This window comes from Periplaneta americana, chromosome 10, assembly GCF_040183065.1.
Source record: "Periplaneta americana isolate PAMFEO1 chromosome 10, P.americana_PAMFEO1_priV1, whole genome shotgun sequence".
Lineage (NCBI taxonomy): Eukaryota > Metazoa > Arthropoda > Insecta > Blattodea > Blattidae > Periplaneta > Periplaneta americana.
Window position 1 is genome coordinate 79,875,719 of NC_091126.1, and position 24,303 is coordinate 79,900,021.

The window sequence follows — 24,303 nt, forward strand, 5'->3', positions numbered from 1 at the left end:
GTGTCCACCCAGCATCGTGTTGCATTTGAGGAGCTATGATAAGTAGCAAACTCCGGTTACGGCATACGTTGATTACACACATTAAGACAAGTTCAAAAATTTATCACAATGTCACCTTCCAAATCAATAACAACAACAGAATTCAAATGAATGCCACCAGAATGTGCCGTTTGTTGTGGTACCCTATCCATTTTGTGCATTAACTTACACAAAACTAAAGAGACTGACGTCTGTACACGTCGTGTGTTGTGTGTTTGCTGTCTTAACATGTAAACAAACCACAACTACTGTCGACGCCACAATTCACGTACAGTGACCTGCACGTTCTCCGGACCTGTAGCCATTCAACTACTTCCTGTGAGGAACTGTAAAGGACAGTGTATACCAGAACATTCCGACAACACCCGACGACATGCAGCAACGCATTCGAAAGGCTTGTGTGTCCATTCAGCCAGAAATATGCCGGTCTTTCGGGGAACGCCTTCGAATGTGCATTAATGTGAATGGTCACCATCTTCTGTGACTATAAAAGCATAACATTATCACATTGGGTGTACATCTTTGTTTCGTTTTGTTGTTATTTATTAGGAAGGTGACATTGTGAAACATTTTTGAACACATCTTAATGTGTGTAATCAATGTAACATGATTAAACTATGTAGTGCTATTTGAAAAATTTATGACGTCACGTGTATTTTGTACCGTAATGTAGTTATATGCACCAAATCCCCACACTAATGTTAGGCCCTCCTTCTAACATAACGCTCAAAAACAAAAATTCCAATAGCTATCCAAACAAAAAAGTTATAATAGGTGCACAAGATAAATGTGACACCTTATATACATAATTATAATATTGGTATTTCAGCTTCATTAAAATCCATGACAGCGATAGTCCAGCGTAAGAGAAAGCACACTTACTTCATATTTTAGTCATCCCATCTGCACCATCTTTCAATTCTCTATTTTAAAAGCTCCATTTGTTTAATAACAAAACAAAGTTTACAAGGATACTGAAGTGTCCGGGACAAAATTCCTGCCAGTCTGTCTGAATCAGCGTAAGCCTAAATATCAATACTCTTCAGTGACAATGGCCACGAAATTCCACACACAGAATTTATTAAAACATATGTAATAAAAGCACTCAATTATTCACTTTTCTCGGGTAAGAGCTAACAATACACGTAAGTTGCTGAAATCAGCTAAACTTCACATTAATACGACCGTAAACTTCTAATTCACACTTCGTGTATGCACTTCTTGCCTCATTCCTGAATTACTTTTCGCGTTTGCCTTTAACAACATATAATAAAATAACTGGGTATTATGTGAGATTGCAACGGACGAAGCAGCTATGAGCATTATATATAATTTCACGCACAATATATTCCTTTTCCCATTCTCATCTCATCATCCCATTATTATTATTATTATTATTATTATTATTATTATTATTATTATTATTATAAATTATAATATTGAATGACTACTCAAATTATTATTAATATTTTTGTAATGTCAACAAATGCGAATATGTTCTTATTCATGATAAATATAAAAATTACATTATCGGGAAAATATGTAATTTGGAAAAATATTTTGGATATTTATATTGACTGAGAAAGGTCTTTGGAACTTTTATTACATTATTGGTAAAATAATAAATTGGAAATAATTACTTTTGGGAAAAAATATTTTGGATATTGGTATTAACTGGGAAAAAGTTCTTGGAATTTTATTTTTTGGGAATAGTTTTTTGGAAAAAGTATGCCCCAATCGTTAAAAGTGAAGCATTTCATGCAAGATGCATCAAGTCAAAGTTAGTGATCTTTGCTCAATATCAATTCTGTGAAACCTTTGTTTGTTGGGACATGATGAGAATAAATTTAATATACATTTTATTATGACAAAAGGATGAAGGAATAACGTTAATGTTATTGTGGCTGTTCTGGCGTACACTTTTAACTTCACTCGGTCAAATCCATGAATATCCTTTGGTAAATGTATGTGAAGATATGATTCTTAATCATCTATTATTTTCATGGTGAGTGTTGGAAAATTGGAGCATTTGTGGGATAATAAAGGAAATACCGCGAGAAAAAATATTCAGTACCGTACTTATTCATTCCACCCTGCCTCTGCAACAATTTCCAAAGGGTCGATAGTGCCAGAATGTTTATATACATCATATTATAACTAAATTGGTCCGTCTCCTAAAATGTAGTATACATCCTCTCTCTGTTTTCCGTGATTTTTCTAAGGAGCTAAGGAAAACATCGGGATAAATTCTAGAAGAATTTGGCCATTGACTTATACAACTTACAAGCCCTCCGCATAAAATAATATTAGCCTATTTCGACATTTTAAAATTTACCGGGCAAAGAGCCTGGGCTTTCGCTGGCCTTCGCAGATCCTTAAGAGAGATGCTTTTTGATTCCCAACACACTGAGATTTTCACTCGCGCAGTTTCATGTTCGATTCTCGCGAATAGTGAGGATTGCCATGCTCATCAGTAACATAAAGCTATTTACCTCTTCAAGCGAGAAATATGCTAAGTTAAAACTCACCTATAGTAGTGTAATACAACTCACCCAAAAGTGTTAATTTAACAGTTCGCGTCCAATTGTCGGTCTTAAGTTTTCTGAGTTCTTTAGTGGAACAGTATGCTACGGAGTGAGACAAGTGGAAAACAAGCTTAGAGTTCAAGTAGTTTTTTACCAGCTTTCCTTTGCATGTATTATAGTTCATCATTTCGCCCTCATACACAGTGAGTCCAGAATAGAAGTCATACAAAATATCATTTAACTTACTGAAATTTCAACTCAGGTTTTGTAATCGTTTGGATAACATGAGCTACATTTACACATTCACTTGTTGATTTGATTTAAATTGTATAGGGACATCATTTTATTTTTTACTAACATTTTTAATGTTAACCTGGCTATACCTTTGTATTAACGGTTGAAAAACGGAAAGACCGTTTGCTACCCCCTTCCACGACTGGAGTTCGATGATACTGGCGTAAAATACAAACAAATCACTTTACTAGGTATAGGAGGGAAGAAAAGTAGTTAATCTATTTACGTAAACTAGGAAATATCGCGATTTTGAATTTGATAATTCTCATTAGGTTTTTCTTTAATCAAAATACAGTACAGTATTAACAATACACGAACTGATTTATCCATGCGAACGTATTCATTATGCAGTGCATATTATACTGTCTACAGCACTTTAGCGTACATGATAGAGAATGAAGTTAAATTGAAAAATGATCATAATGTGGATAATTAAACACATTTTTTAAACTGGTGGACGTTCATTTTCGATACAGGCTTCAGTTTTTTTCTGCACATTATCGCACTATAGAATATTGCATCTAATTCCAAGTACCAGTTTCGTCCTTCGTACTAATAACTCGTGTTGAAATAATTCTGTACCTACTTTGTAAAACAGTACCTTACGTACTGTAAATTCAATCTTCACTTCTGCCCGACCCGCACACATAAAGTTACTCAAACATTCTATCTACGCAGGATCGTAGAAAGGGGGGATATCACGTGACAGTTAATTACTTAACGAGGCATTTTTATTTAAGTTATTTTAAACAGTTGTATAAAATTAGGTAGGCGTCCAACTCATAAAGTAAATTAATGTTTTCAGAAAAGAGGTAAGACAGCCCACCCACTGGCCTTTACAGAGGGGCGAGCAGAAGCAGGTGGGGAAAATCGGAATGCGACATAGGCAAACGACGACAGTACCTGTGCGAAAATATGATTCAATATTGAAAGCTCTTTCGTCACTGGAAAACGCGAACATATTTCTGGAACGTACTATACTGACTATCTCAGTACTGATTTTGTGTGGAAGACAGTTGAAAATTCATTAGTAGAAGGGGTGGGGTGAAGTACATTCAAAAACTCAGGTACAATAAAAATTGAAGTAAAAATAAAATGATGTCCCTTTATAACATATTATGCAATGAACCAAACAATTTAAATGATTCATAAAGAGAACACAATCGACAAATCACAGAAATTACTGAAAGGATCTTAATTCGACTTTTTTAATTCTGTGAAAGTATAGCAATGTCTCTTTTGTGCCTAGTTTAATGAAAAAAGTAAAATCTTTCAATGGATCAGTGTGCCAAGAAAACCTCAGTTTGTAATAATTCGCACCCTTTCATTGAGTCGTTTCTGGCAACGCTTTTGTTTGCACATACAGTTTTCAACTTACGTTCTTCGTCGCACATGTGCACGATTCAGAACCCGTCACCTGGATCTATCACATATTGTAACAGTTACTATTGCCGATGCAAGACATCTATTCTGACGACAGATTACATCAGAGACAGAGAAGTCCTGCCAAATTTCACTCACTGATGGAAAGCTAACCACATGTTTCTATTATAGAAGTTACGGAAGATAATGCATAAATATTTGTTTTATATACTGTAAGTCGGATATTTTAAACCGATGTATCAACTGTGCGGTTATCTAACGTCGTTGCAATTTCTGGATAAGTGAATAAGATTATCTGACATTCTCCTTACACTTGAGGTAAATCTCGGGAAAGATTCAAACAGGGAATCAGACCAAGTTGAAACCACGCACGAGCACCGCTTCGGAGCACGAGTCCCGCTAGCTAATCTTTGAGCTGCGCCCTTAACGTAAGGCAAATTAAATTTTAGTTGCAATCTGTGACGTACAGGCGATCGATGTAACGTCAGGATGGATGCTTCCTGAAGCTGATACAATTATTGCTTCGACTTCCTTCTACAACATGAATATTTATTCGTTGTCAACCTCATCCTTCTGGTAGAGATTTGGCGTCATGCTGGTTATGCTAAGGGTATCACACATATTGCATATTTCTTTTTTTTTGCTTGGTTATATTTTAACGACGCTGTATCAACTACGTGGTTATTAACATTCTATGTATTAACATTCTATGTATTTTAGTTTAATTCTGCTACACAGTTTATTTCAGTGTTTAATTAATAGTTCATAGTATTTTGTTGTTTAATTCATAAATAACTCTTGTATACATGTAACTCTCATCTAAATCAAATTGTTGAATTCTTTGTAAGTTCATGCATATGTATATACACTTTTTGCTGGTTGAGTGGAAGAGAAGGCCTTACGGCCTTAACTCTGCCAGCTAAAATAAATCATTATTATTATTATTATTATTATTATTATTATTATTATTTAGCATCGATTGGGTTGGTGATAGCGAGATGGTTTTTTGCGAGATGAGGCCGAGGATTCGCCATAGATTATCGCCTTATGGTTGAAAAAAACCTCGGAAAACACCCAACCAGGTATTCAGTCCAAGCGGGAATCGAATCGACGCCCGAGCGAATCTCCGGATCGACAGGCAAGCTCCTTAGCCGACTGAGGTACGCTGGTGGCTCATATTGCATATTGAATTCAAAAAATAAATCTACCCAAAAGAGCAAAATCCTTGAAATTGTCAAGAAGGAGATAGCTGATAAATTTTGAAGTTTTATTCAACATTTAAAAAAGTTTCCTCTTGCAAAACTTATATAAACATATTCAACTAGGACATAAAGCACTTTTTTTTGCAATGGCAGAACATTAATTTGCCGTTATTTGTCCTGACTCTACGAGCGTGGCTCATAGATGTCGCTAGTACTGAGAAGGGTAGAACATTTAGTTCACCAGAGACTATCCAGATTTCATTATAGGTGGTGGATCTACATTACACTCGTAATGAATGAATGATGATAATTAATTTTTGGGATATCACACGGGAATCGTAGTACCCGGAGAAAACTCCTGTGTTGCTTTGACCACGGGATTGTCCAGCACAAGTTATAAATTCGGGTGGATCGTCTAGCTTATAAGCCCGATACATTTTCATTGAGCCACCTTAGCACTACATGAAGCAATAGTAGGTGATATTACAATACGCACATTATTTTACTGAAAGTTTATTTTTGCTGTAAATCAATATTTCACATTAGAAAATCTTATAATAGATATTTCAGTGCTATTAAAATTTTGTTATTTATAAACATATTAATTTATAAAGACCGCAATTTCACATTTCTGAGATTAAATTCAAAATATATTAGCTATATTACACTTATAATTGAGGCGTTCCCTGGAACAAAACTTAATGTACGTTACGTCGTTTTTCTGTGTCTAGCATAATTGAAGGGTTCAGAGCCATAGTTGGCCAAGCGCCATTTATTAAAAACGGAGAAAACAAGGGTTAAAGTTAAGTAAATACCATAGTTTAATGAAGATTGACATATCATTTAGTTTTAATGTGGATACTTTATATTACTTGCTATATGTCTCCATTGAATTATGGTAATAACTTTATTTTAACCCTTGTTTCCTACGGTTTTAGTAAATGGCGCTTGGCCCACTATGGTTCTGAACCCTTCAATTCTATTCATTCAATTCTTAGTAACATACTGCATCTCCCTCGTGACAATATTATTTACCTCCAACAAATATTGATCCCTCTAGAAACATTTGAAAGTCGTTCTGCACAGTGATGTTATACCAGATCTAAAATGTTTGATGCTCTGTATATCAAACTCAAGATTTTGTAATTAAGTTCTTGTTCCAGAGAAGACCTCAATTCCATACATTATTACGGAGTGATAATTTAAATTCTGTAGGTACATGATAGTGAGGGGCACGCTGTAACGTTGTGGCTCAGGCGTCTTGCTATAAGCCGGAAGCTCTTGGATTCAATTCCCGATGGTGTTATGATTCATTTCAGTGATATAATTCTTCAGACCTTATATCTATTGATAATTGTTTTTAGCATGATTTGTAAGTGTGTAATATTTCAGCTAAATTTTGTAATTTCAATACAGTCTATGTTAAAAGATTTCATAAGTCGAAATGAACGTAGTTAGTATAAATGAAATGGCTCAATAACCGTAACTCTGAGTGTTTAAAGACTTAGAGAAATTGTGACATATGCCATATTATTTGAGGCTTGAGAAATTAATTACACGTTTCGCGGATAAGTAAGAGGTAACTGTGCTAACAATATGTGAATAATAATTGAAACAATATAAAAATATGCTTACGTCAGCGTTGGGAAGGCAGCACGCTAGGAAAAAAGAAATTAAACTTCAATAAGAGTGAGACGAGAGAAGATGTAGAATATTGGAGCCTGAATCAGACTACGGGAACGAAACAGCTGACCAGAATAAACAAAGGAGAAAAACAAAGAGTGAGACTGATAGAAGATACTGCTGACGAAGGATTATGGAAACAGTTGGAAGTGTCTGAGATCAGGAGCATAGACAAGACTAACGGAAGAAATGAAAGAGAGGACATGATAAGAATGGGCAAAGAAACGAAACAACTACCAGATGTTAGTGATTGTGAGGGCAGAATAGATAGAACTTTTGAGAGGTTTTAAATGGCGCGGACAGAATAGTAAAGAGAATGGAATTAGCGAGGAAGCAGAGTGCAAGAAAGTGACAAAAGTGATAGAATAAGAATAGAGAAGAAAATATTAAATGTCAGAAGAAAGTGTAAGAGTGTAGTAAGACATAGAAACAATGACTAAAAGAGAATTAAAGTGAAAGAACATCTGAACAAATGAGAAGTGGAAGAGTGAGAAATTGGAAGGGTGATTAAGTGAATTAGATATCTCATGTGAATCTATGTTGTGGGTTGGGAGTAGCATCAGGAGTGCTATAACTGTAGGAGTATTCTAGATATAAATTTACGGAAATAGGCAATAAAAATAAATTTAGATGTGAAGCGAAGATAAAGAGATAAGTACGTAAATAAATAGAGGATAGAATAATAGAGAAATAATTCGGCTGGTTGTTCTTGTCTCTCTATGGGCTGTAGCGCTAAGATGTTATTTACCATAAGAGTAATTGATAATATCATAGATCCCTATAGGCTAAGCTTCATATACAGGGTGATTCACGACTAATGACCCACGCTTTAGAAATCGGTTCTATAGCCCATTTTGAACATAAAATGTCATATGAACATGGGTCCGATTATCATTAGTTTGAAAGTAATTAATAAAAATCCAAACGTCGTACCGTGAATCAGGCTTTGGAGTTGCATGTGACGTGAAGTAGGCTGCGTGGGAGAAGGGGAAGATAGGTCTGGTGTTTATCAGCTGAGATTATTAGGACAGCCGTGCCGAGGTACTAAATGCTATGCACCTACCATTCACATCTGTGCGGTCAAGTGCATTGAAGTGGAAGGAGGGAGATTTGAAAATCTGCTTCCAAACTGAGGTATGTTTATTTTATAATTAGTACAGTATTTTGAATTAATATTTCTGTTTATTTTAAGTGAATAATTCTTACTTCTGCTCAAAACCACTGCCACTTTCGTAGGATTCAATCAACTGTAACTGCTTAACGGTTGGTAATCGAGCCAAGCTCATATGACAGTTTATGCTCAAAATGACCTATAGAACCGATTCCTAAAGCGTGAGTAATTAGACTTATAATATAAAACCTGTCTGTAAATAAATCATTCATTTTCATACTGCACATTATTTTAGCTTATAATATTCAAGCTGTTAATAAATAGAATAAATGATTTCATTTTAATTCTACACATTAACGTCGTGCGTGAAAGATATGTTCGTTTCATGTTTGCCGAATGGAGCGAAGTTCGATATTCGAAGATGTTCGCTCTGCACAAGGAGGCCTGTCATTTTTTTTTCGAACTTGTTATGAAAATATTCTCCGTCCTCCTCCCACCCTTCATGTTTCAGCAGCTTACGGATTTGAAAACATATCTTGCAATTAGATTTTCATATGAAATAAGACGAAGTTTGTGAGGTCCTGGTTTCCTCTCTTATGTATGAACATTGCTAGACACTTGTCGGTAATATAAGCATACGCATTTCTACAAAGATAATTTCTTTCATTTACTTATACGTATATTTTTGTGGATGTTCAGCCATATTAATAACAAAAGATACCCTGTACTCATTACTATGCGTAACTTCGCAAGAAATGTCTGACATTTTTATGCAGGTAAAGCATAAAGGGGCATGGAGGGGATGAGTTAAGGAGAAGGACACCGAACATAAGGGCAAAAGTTGAACAAACGTAAGTCATGGCAGACCTGCTTCCGCAAAGCGAGCTTTGGTTCCACAGATACTCGGCAAATATGAACCAAACATAAGAGCTAGTACCGGCTTTCTAAGAATTCTGTTATATTAGTTTACATGCTCCACTTCTAAGTATTGTTGGATGCCTATGGAGTAAGGCGAAGTTTGTAAAATCTTCATTTCCCCTCTCATGTTCGAACATAGCACGACAGTAGTATGTATTGTTAATTGGTCAAAACAGTTCAACTTACAAATAAAAATGTCAATCAAAATTTTAGATGATTTTGAGACATGTCTTAGCACACAAATAATAAAATAAATACCAACATATGGACATTGTTGAAATTCGAATAACTTTCTTCATATCACATTACAGAAATTAATGGCTTGCAGCAAATTAGCAACAATTTAATTCTAGCAATATAACTCTATCAATCTATGGGAAAGAAGGATCTCAGAAGTTGGTGAGAAATGTGAGAAGAGCAGGTAAGTAGAATCGGAAGGGAATCAAATCTGTTCAGGCTCAACAGTGAGGGACAACACAGTTGCGTTGCAATGTTCTGAAAGTCCAAGGCCCTTTTGTACTTAGAAAGCTGTGCCATCGCTGAAAGAGAAGTAAACATGTCACAGCTTGAAATTATTTCATTACACTTAACGTTTGTCTCATGTTATCACGCTTTATCACAAGAGAGTAGATGTAAAGTAGGTTAAAATGTTACTTTTTATTGATTTTAACAGACTATGTTCCTTATGTTTGAAGTACCGAAGATGTAAACATTGTCACACATGTATGATATGCGTGTCAAATGTCAGGCGCCGTTCGGATCCTGCCAAGACTAATCACCTCAATCCAAGCGGAGAGAGAATCTAATTGTTACTCATTTGCTCATTCGTATATATCTTATTTTTAATTGATATTCGTCTTAAAATAAATTTAAATCTTATTACTTATCCAATACTTCTCTTTCTCTTTCAGTGTTTATTTCGTATGAACTTCCACTTGGACTACTAGTGTTACTGTTATTAGCGCTGTATGAAAGTCGTTCCCATAATGGCAGAAATAAATCAGGAATCATGTTTTATATAGTTCCTTGGCCGCTTTCCGTGATAACAGCTTCTTAGACATTCCGACAGCAGCCTAATTTATCTTAATTAGTAAATACAAACATTAATGAATTATGCGTTAGTTATTTCCATGACATGACTTTATTTTCTGATTATGTAATGGTTGGAATCTCATTCGTAAATATGTCATCGGAACATTCGGAAGAACTGCTGGCACAAAGAAAACGTTGTTCAGTGGAGATGAGAGGATACGACGCTTCTGAAACACTTAATACAGTCATGTAATCCTCTAAGTGGAAACTGACAAATTGTGCGTAACAAAGTGAATTACATGGATTAACTATAGCTAGATTGATCTGACACAGAACTACATGGCGGTATAAAAAGAATTGTAAAAACAAACACTACGAATTTTGCGTCAACTACTTCCGTGACACGACTATATTTTTTTTTTATTCAATAGTGGAGGAAGGTGGTCTGGATGTTTGTCAACAGAATATTCAGAAGTGCTTTGCGGTTTATTGCAAGACTATTACATAAATAAAAATGTCCAATTGTAAATTCCAGAGAATACTTAGCTTATAAAATATTTAATACAATTCTATAATCTCCTAAGAAAGAACGAACACATTTTGAGTAACAAAATATTGAATCGGAACGAATAAAATAAAGCTACATTTACCTGTCCTAGAACTAGATGTTTTGATGACAGTATGAGAAAATTATTAGTTCATTTTATCTTATGTATTAATTAATATTCTTTCAGTATCACGTGTCAACAATAAAATCACTTTATGGTCTCGATCCTGTTCCTCCACAAGTGTAAAATTAAAATCACGGTTTATATAACGACGCTCGCAACTGCCGAGGTTATATCAGCATCGCCGGTGTACCGGAATTTTGTCCCGCAGTTCTTTTACATGCCAGTAAATCTACTGACATGAGCTTGTCGCATTTAAACACACTTAAATGCCATCGACCTGGGCCGGGATCGAACCCGCAACCTCGAGTACAGAAGACTAGCATTATACCGACTACGCTACTCAGGCCGACTCCACAGCTGGAAGCAGTAAAGTCTCGAAGAGCACGATATTTCGAATTGAATATGTATTGGTTTCCCTGCATGAGGGAAATTCTCTCCTGTTTAATTTTTCTTTTAATTTTATTTTATGTTCATATTAAACAAAATATAAACAGAGAGTACTGTAATAGTGAAACAAAAATAAATTTTTTGTTTGTTTTCAGCACATCTGCTACTGGATAAGTTACTTTGGGCAAGGCGTCTTTCCTGACGTACAGGTCGGATTTTGTTTGTCTACGAGTTATTTTATTCTGGAATATTGCACATGAAGTGCAGGATGTTTCAAAAGTGATGGTAAAAATTTATGGATGAGAAGTAAAAACGAAAAGAAGCAAAAATAAAGTTCCAGTAAACATGGGTCCGCAAATTAACCGTTTACGAGATAATGCCACATTTTGCTGGTTGGTGCCGCCAATGAACCGAGGGCCTGGATACGGTAAAGCGGCAACATTCATGCTTCGTACGTATGCCTCACTCTCCCCATCCCATTTCCTTCTAAGTGTGAGACGATAATATTTAAACAGACGATATGATGAACTGTGGATAGGCAGAGGACTTGTACCTACATCACTATATTTAAATCCCTTGGTTTTTGTCTATTGAGTTATGCAAAAAAAAAAAAAAACTAGTTTACACAACAGACAATACCACACCTGGAGAATTGCAGCATTGGATTGTAGATGCCTTCCAGTAAAAGAAGAATGACGCAGGATTGCTCGAGCGCAGTCTTGGACCTTTGCGAAGAAGACTAGACTGATACATTCAAGTGCATGGTCAGCATTCTGAACACTTGTATAATTCTTCAATTAACATGTTCATACTGTACTGTATATTGTGTGTGTATCCAATGCCTACACACTTCGCTTGCGTGATTCGGGTTCAGCATTTATTGCGGATAGATTTACTGTGACCCATTTTCTAGTTGTACATCACTTCGGCGGGCCACACTGTACATGATGTGTATCTGTGGAGAGTTATGTCGTGTACTAGGGTGAGTGTATGTGCAAGAGTTCGTGTAAGTGTAGTGTCTGGAATGAGTGATGATGATGAAGATGAGGAAGGTAGAAGGGGAAAACCGGTGCCGGCACGTAGCCTACTCCTGTCGAATAGCACCAAGGGGGCCACCACGCTTAACGTCCCCATCCGACGGACGAATCACTATCAACAGTGACATATGGTACTGTATATTGTTTATCAACAAATTTTACTATTGTTCAAACAAAAAAAGTTTCTTTTGTGCATTTTCAATCACATTTCTGTGGTGTTGAATTCAATATCATGAATTTTACTGTTTCGTGATTCATAATAAGATAAAATTATCACTGCTTGTGTTAGGCTTAGTACTTAGTATCCAGCGGTCCCTAAACAGCACAAAATGTCGTTATCTCGTAAATGGTTAATTTGTGGACCCATGTTTACTGAAACGTTTTTGTTTCTCTTCTTTTTTACTTCTCATTCCTAAATTTTTAAAGTCACTTTTTAAACAACCCTGTATATATACGTAATGAACCATAAGTAATGTTATTAATTTTAGAAGGTTATTCTTTGAGATATTTCAAACACAACAGTTTAATACAATTTTGCTCGTTTTTGCTTCCTTTTCGAGATAAAAATTGGTTTATGTGGAACATTTCATAGCGTGTTATGGTAAAGCCAGTGATTTAATTCCCAATATGCTCAGTCAATTTAAGAGAGCAGGGTACATTGTGATAATAAAAAATTGAAAGAATTTTAGTTTTGTCTTTTAAATTTGCAGAAATTTGATCTGAACAAATGTAACATTCTAAAATTCCTTTGCAGAACGAAAAGTTATATGGTTCGGATAAAATACCTACACATTTAAAAGACAAAATGAAAAATCTTTGAATCATTTATTATCATAATACACTACTCTCTTAAATTAACTAAGCATATTGAGAATTAAATCAATGACTTTCCCAAAACACTCTCGAAAATGAAAGAGAAACAGGTAAGATTGTATTAAACATTTTGCTTGAAATATCTCAAAGAATGACCTCATTAAGTTAATGGCATTACTTACGGTTCAATCTGTATATATACAGAGTGATTCAGGACCTCTGCAAGAAACTCTGGGGATCAATACATTTTACAATGAGGATCATTTTTCGTAAAACAACCCATGTTCTCCGATGCTTCTTGTAGGAGCTACGCGACATCGAAAAAGAGACAGGTATTAGTGACATTTGCAGTTAACTATGAAATGAATTATTCATTTATTTCAAGTAGGCTACCTCTGCGGGAGGTTAAAAGTGTCCTATCATTTTGCGCTCTTCGGAACACGCTTCCGCTAATTACGGAGGATGTACCCTTCACGATGTGAGGGTACATGTGATTCAACATAACTTCCTAACGCACTTCAAATTGGTTTTACGAGCACATCTAGGGGAACAATGGATATGAACAACCGGACTTGTTGCGTGGCCAGCGTGACACCCGATTTCACGCCCTTAATCTTGTTTTTTTCTTTTGGGACATGTGAAGTAATACACCACTCGAATTGACACCACAGAGGAACCGATTATGCGAATATTCGCTGCTTTTGATCAAATTCGACACAGGCCGATAACCACTGCTACGACGGTGTAATGACTGTAAAGGTTCAGAGTAGACACCTTGAACACCTGTAACTTGTCAGCAAACACACTTGAAAAATAATTCATTTCATAGGCGTTAATGTCACTAAAACCTGTCTTTCTTTCGATGTCGCTTAGCTCCTAAACGAGGCATCGGAGAACATGGGTTGTTTTACATAGGCCTACTTACATACATACATACATACATACATACATACATACATACATACATACATACATAAGGGTACTGCTCGCTACAACTACCAGTGGCACGGCGAACTATAATGATCGAGGGTATAGATCGAACAACAGACTCAAGCATCACAACAGTCGCAGAGGGAATACACAACTTATTAAATGTCTACAAATTAATTTAAAACACAAAAGAGTTGCTACTAGCAATCTTATGCACATAATGGAGATAAATAACGTGGACATTGCATTTATCCAGGAACCGTACACACTACAGAACAAAGTCTCAGGAATCACCAGGAAATACAGAATCTTCTCACAAGGAGAAAACAGAATAAGAGCGGCCGTACTTCTTGCAAATGAACGAATAGATGGGGTGCTACTAAATCAGCTATCTGACGAAGATGTGGCAGTTGTAGAAATATTATATAATGATTACAAATTCTACGCAGTTAGCATGTATATGGACATTACAACAGATATCAACAACGACTTCGCAAAATTGGACAAAATATTAGAAGATACGAAAGATGTTGGAATAATATTTTCCATAGACAGTAACTCCAGGTCAGCGGTATGGCACGACAATAATACTAACATAAGAGGCAGACAAGTTGAAGACTATTTGAGCTCAAAACAATTATATGTAATGAATGAAGTTAGTGAATTCACCACATTTGAGAGCAACACAGGAAAGAGCAATATTGATCTTACAATAACAAATGACAAACTAGTATCCAAAGTGAATGAATGGAAGTGTGGAGAAAAAGAAAGTTGCTCAGACCATCGATTTATTACTTTCAATATAAGCAATCATAAATATTATAATGAGGAAACCTTTCTGGGTACAAAATACATAATAAAAGATGGCCAACTCGAGGATTTCAGTAATAAGATACAAAGAGAATTTTCAAAACGAATACAAAATAAAGAAGATATTAACACAACCGAAGACCTTGACGAGGAACTAAGCAAAATCGCCAACGAAGAAACCAATACAGAAAAACTAGTACGGGAGTATGAAGAAGTCATCACAACAGTATGCAGAATGTGTTTCAGAACATCAAATTCAGCACGAAAATTAACCCATAGGAAAACAATTCCATGGTGGACAGACGAGTTAACGATTCTGCGGAAGAAAACAAATGCAGCGAGAAGGCGATATCAGAAAACCAAATACAACCAAGAGTTAAGAGAAGAACGAAGGTATCAATATCTGGAAGCCAAAAGGGAGTATGAGAGAACAATGACTAAGGAAAAAATAAACTCCTGGAAACGGTATTGTAGTCTAACACCATCAAGCAACCCATGGAACGAGGTTTATCGCATAGCATCCGGGAAAACAAGAAAACCCATACCGTTGACAACTCTGAAAAAACCAGATGGCTCTCTTACATCCAGTCTAAAAGAAACATTACAACACATGATAGACTACTTCGTACCAGAAGATGAAGAAGCAGCTGATAACAACTACCATAAACAAGTAAGAGAGACAAACAGAATACCATTAAAAACACAAGATGATGTCGACTTCTCACAACAAGAAATCAGGCGAATTATTAAAAAAATGGACCCGAATAAATCACCAGGAGATGACGGCATAACTAGCAAGGTTTTACTTCAAGTAGCCAAAATTTTACCGAGATACGTGACAGCCATTTACAATAATTGCCTCAGACAAGCTTACTTTCCTGAACAATGGAAGAAAGCAAGATTACTTCCTATTATAAAGCCAGGTAAAGACGCCAGCATCGAGGTCACAAAATTTAGACCGATAAGCCTCTTAAATACAAGTGGGAAAGTGCTCGAAAAACTACTAATAGACAGAATAATGCATCATATCCAAACCAAAAACTTGATGAATGGCAATCAGTTTGGCTTCACCCCACAACGAAGTACTGTGGACGCTGCAATGGCACTAAAAGATTGTGTAGAAGAAAGTCTAAGGCAAAACCAGTACTTGGTGCTTGTTAGTCTTGACATCCAGGGTGCCTTCGATTCAGCTTGGTGGCCGAGTATCATGCAAGCTTTGAGGAAATTCCATTGTCCACGTAACTTGTACAAACTCACAGATAATTATTTCAGCCAAAGAGCAGCAATATTAGCGGCAAACAACATCAAACTCGAGAAGAAAGTAAGTAAAGGCTGCCCTCAAGGATCGTGCTGCGGACCGGGATTCTGGAATATACAGTACGACTCATTACTCAGCCTAGAGTACACCGCAAACACAAAGGTTATAGCATTCGCAGATGACCTCATCGTGATAACAAGGGGGAAAACGATTCTGGAAGCTGAAAATTATGCCAATCTTGAAATGAAAAAGATAGGAGCATGGGCTATAAAGAACAAAACCAAATTTAATGAGCAGAAATCGAAGACGATGCTAATAACACGAAGGAAACGAAGGGAACAAAAATATATACACATCTTTCTCAACAACAAGGAACTACAACAAACCGACAAGATTAAATATCTTGGAATTATCATTGACAAGAGATTTAGATTCAACGAACATATTAAATATGTAACAGAAAGATGCACAAACCTGATTAATGCCCTTTCCAAAACCGCCAAGATAAATTGGGGTCTTAAACACAAAGCATTAAGAACCATATATAAAGGTGCAATCCTGCCCTTGTTATCGTATGGGGCTCCTGTTTGGATAGATGCCTTGGAAAGGAATTACAACGTCAAAAAACTGAACCAAGTGCAGAGGCTAATAAACATACGTATTGCAAAGGCATTTCGAACCACCTCATATGAAGCATTATGCGTTGTTACTGGACTCACTCCCATTTTGTTCAAGATAGAGGAAATAGTAAACTTGTACTTTGCAAAAACAAGACATAAGTACGATGGTCTAAATCTTGACTACATAATACAGCACAAGAACTGGACACACCCTGCAGAACTCATCGACATAAAAGAAACAGAACAAAATACAGAATATACGTATGAAATATACACGGATGGCAGTAAAAGTGAACGTGGAGTTGGAGCAGGAGTAGCAATATTTCAGAGTAATGAACTAATCCAACAACTAAGATTCAGATTAGACAATAAATGTTCAAATAACCAAGCTGAACAACTTGCTATCATGAAAGCGTTAGACAATATAAAACGACTAAGAACAATAGGTGAAAGACCATTAGACGAAAGACGAATAGCCATCTATACTGATAGTAAAATTACTCTGGACACTCTCTAAGGAATGGAAGCAACCACAACAACCTAATTGAAGGCATCCGAACGAATCTACGGCTGGTGGAGAACGACAGATGGCTAGTGGACTTCGGATGGGTCAAGGCTCATGTGGGGAACTACGGTAACGAACTGGCAGATCGTCTAGCGAAGCAGGCAGCGAGTGACGTCGATCTACAGATCTGTTACGACAAGGTCCCGATGAGTGAAGTAAGGAACCAGCTAGCGGTCATATCCAAAGGAAAATGGGAAAGTGAATGGTCAACTACTTCCAAAGGTACTCTAACCAAGGCGTTCTTCCCTAGTGTCCAAGATAGACTGAAATTGAAGATAGAAGTAACTCCTAACTTGACGACTCTGTTGACCGGACATGGAAGACTCAACGCATATTTTCATCGATTTAAAATCAAGAATAGTGCGACATGTGTCTGTGGGGATGGGGATCAGACAGTGGATCATATCATTTATGACTGTACGAAATTAGGAAAGGAAAGAAGAACACTAATCCAGTCTATACATAAATGTGGTGGAAAGTGGCCTGTGGACAAGACAAAATTAGTGAAAAGTTATGTAAAATATTTTATAAAGTTTGCAAATAGTATAGACTTTGAACAACTACAGTAGGCTGGCTAGTATATAAGGATAAGTTATTTGGGAAGATAGGTTAAAAGTCAGAATTAAGTGATAAGGGTCAAAAATAGGTTACTTACATTCTGTAAATAAGCTACAATATTAGAGGGTATAATTTATCTGAAAATAGGCTGATCAAGAGATAGTAAATATGTAAATACTGTAAATATTTTAATGCTAGAATATGTAAATAGATTCTTGTACTTCATAGGTTAGGAATAGGAAAATAAGTTAGATTAAGAAGGACCAATATTATCTTGGCAGTTACACATAGTAGATGAACTACACTAGTCCATATTTAATCTAGAATGGCAACATAATAATATATAATGTAAATGGATTATGTACTTGAAGGTAAACCTAGGCATGTAGTATTACTTTCCATTTGTAATGGAACATGCTGCTCAAAAAAGGAATACATACATACATACATACATACAAGCCACCGGCGTGGCTCAGTCGGTTAAGGCGCTCGCCTGCAGATCTGAAGTTGCGCTCGGGAGCGGGTTCGATCCCCACTTGGGCTGATTACCTGGTTGGGTTTTTTCCGAGGTTTTCCCCAACCGTAAGGTTAATGCCAGGTAATCTGTGGTGAATCCTCAGCCTCGCCTCGGCAAATATACCATCTCGCTATCACCAAACTCATTGACACTAAATACACTAGTAGTTAATACAGTATCGTTAAATAACCCACTAAAATAAAAATACATACATACATACATACATACATACATACATACATACATACATACTGTACATACATACATATGTGTATATATTTGAAATTAAACCACATAATAGAGTTGAAGTCAAAATTATACGTATAATCATTAGCAAATGAAATATTTTACTTTGTATCGAGGAAAGAATTTTTGTCAATAATTATTGTGCACATATTGTTTCTACCTGTAATTCGGTAATCAAAATTTTCCCACTCAGGCTAGGTAACTGCATAGTTAGTGAACAAGTTTTTTCTTAAACATTTATCGTTCACAATTTGTATTCTTCATTAACGTCCAGATGAATTTTTAGTAGCGTAGTAAAAAGGAAAAAAGAAACACTTGAACCTAGACCTGATTACCGCAAACAGTCCATTGACTTTTCCCGTGTTAAGATATACAAAAGATCAAAATGTGTAAAATATACATTAATATCTTGTAGCAAAAAGAATAGGAATATACTCGTAGAAGGTTTACTACCTAGGTACATAAGTGCTAAACTAAAGTTTAAATGATGTAATCTACAACCGTTTCCGTTTATAATGAAATTAGAAGAATTATTTTCAGTAAACCTGTCATTCCAGAGATTATATGTAACACTAAATATCCCCTTCATAATCAGCTTCTTCTTCAGAGTTTGTACGATCTCTCCAGCAATATCTTTTGGAAAGTAATATAGAGTCTTAGAAAAAAGTTTTGTCGCACAGATACTTAGGACTCCCAGAAAGGAGCCAGTGCGCATGATCAGAGGACGAGCGACCTGGTCCACAAGAGAAGGACTCATTGATGTAATAAAATTAGTTTTGTTTCCTTGTATGTCTGATCATGCGCACTGCCTCCTTTCTGGTATTTATAAATTATCTGTGCTATAAAACTTTTTTTCTAAGACTGTACGTACAGTACTGGAAAAAAAAAACCGGACCGACCCTTGTAGCTGATTTCAGAGCCTTGTTTGCTCCACAGCACGATAGACTGATAACTATGACTTTCGTAGTTCGAATCCTGCCTGGGAAGGAAACTTTTTTTTCCTTATTCAAATTTATTCCCAATGCTTTTCGATTGCTGGTAAAATTCATGTTCTGGGAATAATAAGTTAATTAAGTTGTAAAATATCGCTGCAATCGAAAAGTATTGGGAATAAATTTGAATAAGGGACAAAAATTAGTTTCCTTCCCAGGCAGGATTCGAACCACGAAAGTCTTAGTTACCAGTCTATCGTGCTCTGGAGTGAACAAGGCTCTGAAATCAGCTACAAGGGTCGGTCCGGTGTTTTTTTCCACTACTGTACATGGAATCCATATCGGCGGCATGTATATTTCATATTGCAACATGGTTTCTTAATAGTAATTTTGCAGGCACAGTGTGTCATATTCATCAGTCTATGTGATGCAGAGCTCATGTCTGTCATAATTGGCTGAAATTCTTCATTTATCTTCTCCTATCCCCATAGAATAGGATTAGGAGCAGTCGTATAAAATTTTTTCCAAGCGATGCACTGCAAATGTATTCGTAATAGATGGAATTTCGCTGCATTTTCGATTGGAGACGAACTGGAAGAAGCAATATTGTTCATGTAATATCCATAATGAAGCATAGTCAGGCTGTGCCTTTAGCAGAAATCACATTGCCACCAGTATGGCAGAATATTTCATATTCGTATAATAACATTTCTAGACTGTTCCAGAAAAAAAAAAGTCCGTCGGCTTGCTGGATTGTCGAGGGTAGTACCGGGAATGGATCTATGCACTTAGGTTTGCATTGTAAGAATCTGTGCCCTATATTTGTTGATTTCTTCAGTCCGACAGATGACTCGAGTGGCTTCATGAATCCGATGCTGACATGTGGGTTATCCTGCCTAAGCCCTGAGAGCCCATTCCCAGACGAGTACCTGATAAGCCCTTCTAAATCAGAATTGGAAACTCATAATACCCTGAAGACTTCACCCCAGTCTAATTTTAACTATTACAGTAATGTCCGCTTTGTTCACAATTTATTATGACCAGGCCGGAAGATCAGCACGAGCCACAGACACGCCCTAAGAAGTCTTGTTACCCGAAGGAGTAACCCTTGCGTTTTCTGCCGTGGCTGCATAATCATACCATCAGCCTTTCACTTATGTGATCGGGATGCAAGTCCTATTCAGGCTTGGGATTTTTCATTGAAAAGAAAATTCATAGTGACACACGTGGCGGACAATGTCGAATTTGTGTATTTATTTATTTTTCTTTTGCGGGACTTCTCCCGTTTCCTCACGACGAGTATTATCATCATTCCGGCCGATCCCTATTTCATTATTATATTCATAAGCATTTCTCCTATCACTGGTTGATGACGTATTCCACGTACAGGATGGGCTTGTCTAGGGACATATGGAATGTCTCCATGAAACTTATATGCAGCGAACCTTAGTGCAGTAAACTGATGTGGGTGAAAAGCGAATAGCTGGGGATTAATATAGCACCAGGCGTTCACCCTCCCCTTCAAGTTAATAATAATAACATTACTAATTGTGATGATGATGATAATAATAATAATAATAATAATAATATTATTATTATTATTATTATTATTATTATTATTAATAGTGTTAACCCTTCTGTTTATATTTACTTCACCCTCCCTTTCAAGTTCATAGTAATAATATTGGAAATTATGATGATAATAATAATAATAATAATAGTAATAATAGTAATAATAATAATAATAATAATAATAATAATAATAATAATAATATGATGTTGTATGATATTTATTCATTCATCATATTTCTGTAAGACGGACCTGTTACAATTCTGTATTACCCCAGATCTGCTGTACTTTACAATTTTATTCACCTATACCAAGTCTTATATTACCCTAAAACTAATCCAATATACCTTAAAAAACATAAAACATTCAATTAACTACTACCTGATTACACACACACTACAAGAAAGATCAATTTAGTACACAATTAGTTTTAAATTTGTCTTTCCATTTCAGCTTCATTATCATTAAAAATTTGCCTAATTTTTTTAACTCGCTTATATTACTTGGGCCATATATTTCGTTATATACTACATACGAGTATCTATTAATACCGTAAAAAAATTATCTTAACCTTTGTGTTTATATTTACATCACCCTTCCCTTCAAGTTCATAGTAATAATATTGGTAATTGTGACAATAATAATAGTAGTAGCAGTGGTGGTGGTGGTGGTGGTGGTGGTGGTGGTGGTGGTGGTGGTGATGGTGGTGGTATTCAATTCAATTTATTCGGCCATTAAACATACAGTTTTAGGCTTCGTCAGAATACATTGAAAAAAAACATATAAATACATTTTTAAAAACACTAATAACAGAAAAAGTAAAATTTAAGTATCACAAGGAAAACATGAAATAATTTGAAACTTTTAAATTGAAGAAAACTAACTAAATTGCAATTAAACGTATTTATTAAAATACAATTTCATACAAATTTGTGTTGAAAAACTCGGTAACAGAAAAATTATTGTAACTAATCTAAATAAATTTTGCTACCATTTCCCCAGAAAATTAAGGCATACCTAATTATCGACTGAAAGAACGAACGTAGGCACATCTTAAATAATTATGAGAAACACAAGTTACTAATTTCTTTAATAAATATATAACTCTTGATAATTTTGTGCATATATATTCGATATGATTTTCTCATGTTACTTCACCCTTCCCTTCAAGTTAATAATAATAATAATAATAATAATAATAATAATAATAATAATAATAATAATAATATTGGTTATTGTGGTGATGATGATAATAACAACAATAATAATAGTGTTAACTCTTGTGTTTATATTTAATAAGCAGTTTGCAACGCCCGTGCACCTTTATGAAATACAAATATTACTACAACATGAAGAAAGAATTCCAAGTAAACGACATATTTCCTAAGTTATACGCGTTTCATAACAATTGACTTCGATGTTGTTGCAAATTATGTTTCTCCTTGTAGTTTATTTCCTTGAAATGTTATTCATAAGACATACCTAATTCAAATCATTTAATATGAAGCCCAATAAGAAGATACATTTTTGTTTTATGGATTCCACATGAAAGATAAATTACTTTTTTTATTTTGCAAACTGTACGGGTCAATTAATGCAATTAATGATGCACAAATTTACATGAAGTAGCTACACATGTACTGTAACCATTTCCAAAATTTTTCTTACGTATATGGAAATCGGCACTTAAAACCCATGTCTAGTAAGTGCTAAAATGTTTGAGTGGTTAATAGTGAGAGTTTGTGGAGATTCCAATTATTTTAAGATCTTGCTTCAGTGGTTCATTCACGACTAGCATACGATTTCACCACTACCACCGGTAAGCCCCCGGCTTAGCTCAGTCGGCTAAGGCACTTGTCTGCCGTTTTGGAGTTTCGCTCGAGCGCGCTTTCGATCCCCGCTTGGGCTGATTACCTTGTCTTTTTTCCGAGGTTTTCCCCAACCGTAAGGCGAATGTCAGGTAATCTATGGCGAATCTTCAGTCTCATTCGCCAAATATATCGCTATCACCAATCCCATCGACGCTAAATAACCTAATAGTTGATACAACGGTTTTAAATAACCAAAAAAACTAGCACCAGTAACCCTTTCTAACAATAAGGGACAGGGGACGGCCCTCTTTTACCTGTTCGATCTCTACTTACACGAAAAAGCAAAGAAAGGTAAACTATTTCTATATGGTATATTAATTACTTTTTAGCAAAATCGTATTTATAGTCTAGTTTAACTCTAGCGTTTTATTTGTCCATTTGTTTTACTTAATACTAATAATCACGAAGAAATTGTGTGATGTTTCTTAAAGTGTGAATTGTGTTTTATCTCAAATAAAATTCCATACAGTTTTATCAAAATTATGAAGTTACGTTCCATGTGATCGTAGACTTGGAATATTAACAATGTCCGGCAAAAAGTTTAGAAGAAATAGCTGTACAAGGGCAGACGGACAGACATACGGAATGTCTTCACCATATTTCTGTATGTGCGATAGTTTAATGAAAATGTTTATTTCCGCGAAATTCGGGAAATCGATTTTTTGGTAGCACCACATTGCATTCTTATTCTTCAAACAGCGAGCAAGTATTTTTTTTTTCTAAATTAAAGTCTTCTTTATATTAAGAATTTTTCGATGTACCTTGCAGTGCCGTAGAAGACGTGTACCGCTCGTTCATGAAAGTGAATGGAGGCTTCGTCATGACACGCTATTCCTTCTCGCCTCAGGCGACTTGCGGGAAAGCACCTCAGTAAAGTTGCGTGTGATTTGTTGCACTCCGCTTCTATTGCTAATTGACAAGTAGGGCCTGCGACAAATGTAGCAACGCTGAACCCAACAATGAATACATTTCGATTCATATCTGTAGTTGCTGTCACTAGGAAGTAAAACACAAACAAATCATAGCCTGCCTGTAGTTGCTAATCACTATGAATAAAACAAACGTGAGAGAAAGCCAAAATTACCCGCAATTCTCCTCCCGCGTCCGACTTAGAATCGAGGTATTTAGCCACTGACAGAAGGAACTAATAGTACGTGAAAAGTGACATTTGACAATAATAACGGTAGTGTTAGTAGTGAATAATGGTGAACACATTGAGATTGCTGTCACGTTTCATGCTACTTGAATATGTTTCCTCTGTTCTTGAACGCACGTGCTCTGGATTATATTGCTCTGCACTTAAAATACAGGTTACGCTTTTGTTCATTGCA

The 24,303-nt window shown here is 35.8% G+C and overlaps 1 protein-coding gene across 5 annotated transcripts in view; it reads right to left on the bottom strand.

The window, feature by feature from the left end:
- The window catches only part of Eaat1 (Excitatory amino acid transporter 1), a 304,861-nt gene that overhangs the window by 93,493 nt on the left and 187,065 nt on the right, over positions 1-24,303 (bottom strand). The window lies entirely within an intron of this gene.